The sequence below is a fragment of the Anneissia japonica genome, unplaced genomic scaffold, assembly GCF_011630105.1.
Source record: "Anneissia japonica isolate Jap-2015-1 unplaced genomic scaffold, ASM1163010v1 scaffold1177_len17474_cov100, whole genome shotgun sequence".
NCBI lineage: Eukaryota > Metazoa > Echinodermata > Crinoidea > Comatulida > Comatulidae > Anneissia > Anneissia japonica.
In genome coordinates this window covers 10,175-15,164 of record NW_022718033.1, presented here as the reverse complement: position 1 = coordinate 15,164, position 4,990 = coordinate 10,175, and the positions used below count along the sequence as shown (strand labels likewise).

General features: G+C 36.9%; 1 long non-coding RNA gene across 1 annotated transcript in view; it reads right to left on the bottom strand.

Moving 5' to 3' along the window:
• The window catches only part of LOC117110419, a 5,099-nt gene extending 881 nt beyond the window's left edge, over nt 1-4,218 (bottom strand). Inside the window, exons 1-2 of the long non-coding RNA XR_004445691.1 lie at nt 4,186-4,218; nt 2,397-2,406 (exon numbers count right to left, since the gene is read on the bottom strand). This is a non-coding gene — a long non-coding RNA (uncharacterized LOC117110419). The remainder of the gene's footprint in view (nt 1-2,396; nt 2,407-4,185) is intronic.
• Nucleotides 4,219-4,990: the final 772 nt, after the last annotated feature.

Here is a 4,990-nt window from a genome sequence, read left to right as displayed (position 1 = left end):
CATGCCGACGTTGGTACGAGTAGGTTAGTCTACAAACGTCGCCTAAAGTAATTGATTTTACCCGGCAGAACGAAAGAAGCAAACTCCGCTTTTCAGTTGTCTCAGGCGATTGATTTTTGACAAACAATGACCTTTCAGAGGTCAAATTGCTGTCAAGAATATGAATTGGCTGCTTCGCAGCAACTACTCACGTGAGAACAACTTGAAGATAATACACGATAGACATAGTCCATTTAACTGTCCAATAATATTAAGTGTTCAAAGATATGCAAACCATAACGAAGGAACAGCGACGTAATAGCTAATAATAGACCGTTGAGGATCGAAAACGTTCAATTCTGTGACCCACCAATCCGGGCTACCTGGCTTTTGCACAAAAATGTCAATACTATTAAATTGTAACATAATTTAATTGTCGGCAATCGTGAATTTGGGGAAACTGTAACCAAAAGTGAGAATTTATATCAAAAGTTGCTACATAAATATAGCCAATCAGAAGACAGCTAACAATGAAGTTTGGCTTAGCTGCAAGCCCCTCAGCCAATCACAAACTACCTTCTATGCCGTTTGTCCAATGTAAATAGTAAACAACACACTCCACTTGCAAGTATGGCGTTGGACAGAAGTTCTTCAAATGATAAATCTGAGCCGGTTTCAGGCATATTTTTGGGATACATGCTGTAAGAACCTAGAGTATGGTTGTGTCATTAAGCGTAAACAGCTTAAAGAAATTTAAGGATGTGCAACTCTGTGGAAAACAACAAATACGAGTCCTCAGTAAGGCCTATTAAGTTTCCGTGGAAGCTGATGAATAGCCTACATATCTAACGAAGGGGATCTCAGGGATGGTGGTGCAAGTAGTAGTAGTCAAAATTGCACCGAATCTGTTTAAAGGTACGTGTGTGGTTACATGGTATGGTATGTTTTACTTAATTGAGAAGCACTAAGCGTCTCTCTATCACACCACACACACAGACAGGAAGCCCTGCCTTTTCCTCAAACTGGGGTCGACAGCAAAATAACCACAGAGTATTGTGAATCAAATACGATGATGTTATATTGTAATAAGCATATTGAGACAATAATGTTGGCAATGAATCGACCCAGCATAAACAACTGAACATGAAGATAAATCAAGAATAGCCATCCACAATTATATAGCAACTATTTACTACTGTCTACCAAGAACAATTACTACACAAATTGAATCAATTCAGTTTTTTGGGGTGGGGGATGTGCCCTTCAGTGACTGTGCTTAGACTAAGTAATTCAGGCTTAATTTGATGTCCAATTAAACATCACCACCTGCATTTAATATTGTATTATACTGATACTACTTATTTTTCTTTTCTTTTATTTTTTTGGAAAACAACATTTGATCATTAAAACCATCACAGTAGCATTGATAAGCTCTTTGAATTAGTTTGTGTAATTAATTTTCACAGACCACAGAATCAAGTGGATGGAAGTTGATGAACCACAGCCAAAGCAATTGCTCATTCTGCATCACCTGAAAGCTGAAGTCAAGAATTAGAAGTGCTTCCTGGTCGAAGTCATGTTCTCCCATGTATTTTTTTTGTAAAAAAGACAATAATATATTAAGTACTTTTAATAGAGCAAAAACCATTGAGAAATTAGTAAGATGTGAAACATTGAGTGGTGGAATTACTTGAGGCTGCTTGCAAATTAGGATGAAGCCTTGTCACTACATGAGGGATAAGGATCTGGTGGCAATTCAGGCCATATTATAGGCCATGAATAGAAACATGAATCAATTGAAAGTACTGTAGTCCTATCAGATTGGAACTGTATACTGTTTGTATGAATGCCTGTCTCTTATACACATCTAGATGTGTATAAGAGACAGAAGAAATACAATACACATTCAGTACAGCACGGTCGACTTTGGCTTAAAAAACTATGGTATGACAGTCGACAGAAGACGGGAAATGCAATTTACTACCTCTAAAATCTTACAACTATTACCAATGTATTTTATTTAAAGGCTGGTATACTTATATCATATTGAAATATTCCACTAAAACCGAAGAACTTTCGTCCAAATTGCTACACATTGTCACTTTCCTCGCGACATTATTTACATTAGTTACCGAGTTTACAAAAACGTTTGTGATTGGCTAATAGCGTCTCATCAATGCTTACAGGTATGGTAAGTGTGCTGTGATTGGGTACTGCTTTCGTGAACGACATTATTTTTTCGAAGATAAATTCTCATTTTTGGCTACAGTTTCCCCAAATTTACGATTGCCGACAATTATATTATGTTTCAATAAAATAGTATTGACATTTATGTGCGAATGCCAAGTAGCGCGGATCGGTGGGTCACAGAATTCGTAAACTAAGCCGATTTTGGAGCCTCAACCCACGGTCTAAACGTCCTCATTCCTAAAGATAGAGATATCAAGTGCAGTACTGTACTCTTACCCTAACTAGTTGCCCTACATGTATAGCACACATATCTCTCACCTCTTCTCGTGGAAGGATTACAAGTAGATAGAGGGAGAGAAGGCCGCCTTGGGAGCAGCATTAGCACTGGCAGCCAAGGGAGAAGGCCAGGATTTATTTCCAGACTAACACTTATATACGGACACCATCAGCCAGTCAGACTGACGGACCAGGAATTACTAAGTACCAGCAATCACTATTAGTATTTCAGGGCTGTCCCATCATTTTAGCATGTACTGTATTGCCAAAAAAAGCTGTTACAACAGAGGGGGTAATAATAATTAAAATAATAATAATAATAATATGCTGTTTTTTATATAGTGCTCTATACTGTACACCAAAGTCTCAGAGCGATTTTCCACATTATTACCCGAGTCATTAGAACGATGCCTATGGAAAAAATTCCATAGTTTGCTGCATGAAATATATATCAGCGCATTTTGCACTCGAACGTCCTTAGGCGAGACTTTGTTTATACCTTGTTTAGTGAACCTGCCAACTGCAAATATTGATGATTTCAGATTAAAATTTTATTTTATTTTTGGCCAATTAGCGCACCCGCTGCCACTAAAAATGGAAATTTTATAAAAAAAATAAAAGTTTTTTATAAATTTCCTTACGCCCTCCGCTGCATTGATATCTCCACAGATAAGATATGTATATTTCTACCTAATTATATAAATTTGAAACATTTAACCATCCCATTTTACATTCACGAATAAAATTTTATATTTATTTTTCCCCCGTCTGGATATCATTGGCAAAACTATTTGCTAAATAAGGAAACAAAATTTTACTTTTATTTTTATTCCGCCCTCCTCCGATGATCTTTAAAAAAAATAAGTGCTAAACAAGGAATAAATAGTCTCGACTATAGGTACCTACTTTTACTCCTGGGTGGAGAGAAGCAATGCAGAGATAAAGTGCCTTGCTCAAGGAATTTGTAATTTTGTTATATTTTGACACCTCTCTAGCCATTCTTTTCAAATTGTGGACATTTTGGAAGCAATAACAGGGATGATTCCCCATGATGTTGGAAAATATAGTTTACTACACTAATAATTAATATTTTGATTTTGATTAAAAGATGCATTCTTTTCAAAATGGGAATGGATTTCAAACCCCAGACACAGTCGCTTTATATGAAGTTTTTGAGAAAGCACATCGTTTATGACAAATTTTGAAGTCTCATCATCTCACTGATTCAGAATCAATATTTTGATCTCTTAGCAGTCCGGCGGATCCAGGAATTCCAACTGGTTGCCCAGACAGACTTTTTACAATTGGAGGGATATGGAGGGACTACACCAACTCAGCCCCCTCCTTGATCAAGGCTGAGGTAAGAAAATTATTATTATGGCACCTCTAAATGACCTGGAGACTTATATTTTAATTAAAATTTTTCTTTTTTTTCCATTTTTTGTTATAATTTGAAAAGTTTAATAGATGGTCTGGCCACCCTTGAATTCACCACTGTTTATAATAAATACAACTACAGCAGAACCCTTCCTTTGGGACACCCAAGGGGACATTTTTTCGGCCACGAAATTAGGGAAGTAAATCTTTTACCCTACGGCCAACCCTTATTCAGGGAACACCACTATTAAGAGGACACTTCTTTAGGTCTTGCAGGTGTCGCTTTAATAGGGGTTCTACTGTACACAAAAACAATTAGGTTTTCAAAAATAAACAGTAAAGAAATAAAATACATGCACTGACCCTTTCCCAATATGTCCTTCTACCTGAATCATTTTCATTGTTACAATTTTTTTTTTATTTTTTTTTTTTTTTTGCTGCTGAAATGAAAGAAATAATTCAAATATGTTTCACCACAATGTGACAATGTAAACATGTTGCCTTTTAAAGTTAGCTGATTTTGCTGTTTCCTGCAAAAACAAAAACAAAAACAAACCTATGTGTACAACCTGCAAACCATCTTTGGCTAGAAAACATCCCAACACCAATTTCATTTCATTTCCTTAGGCACGCCAAGATGACAATAAGTGAACCTAATCACTGTCCTACGTGGCATATCCATTTAACAACAGGGAACTTAATGGACCAGTACACCAGGGTAACCCCCTACTCTTAACGAATGATGTACTGGGTTTTCTAAAGTGTACACAAGCCAAATGCGTACACTTAGGCTTACGGTTTAAAGTCCTTATCCGAGAAGATTTGTTCCACCATCGGAACCACTGGCGAGGGGGCCATTCAAACAGCGCCGATATTACAGCTGAAGGTTACGGTACCCCTGACTTAACCGCTCAGCCAATCAATTCGCCAATCATTTTTAATATGAAAACTGAGCATAAAGTTGTATGAAATTAGTGCATGAACATTTTTGGAAGCAAACCCAAACATCAAAGTTTGGGTGCGGCCAAAAGTGTTAAATAAAAAAATTCACTTTGCCCCATGACCCATTTTTTTGCCAGCACCTTACCCTAGGATCACTTGATTAATCCGTCTGCATACATATGAATATTAGATGAGGTTGTAAGATTAAATGAAGTCATAGCTGATG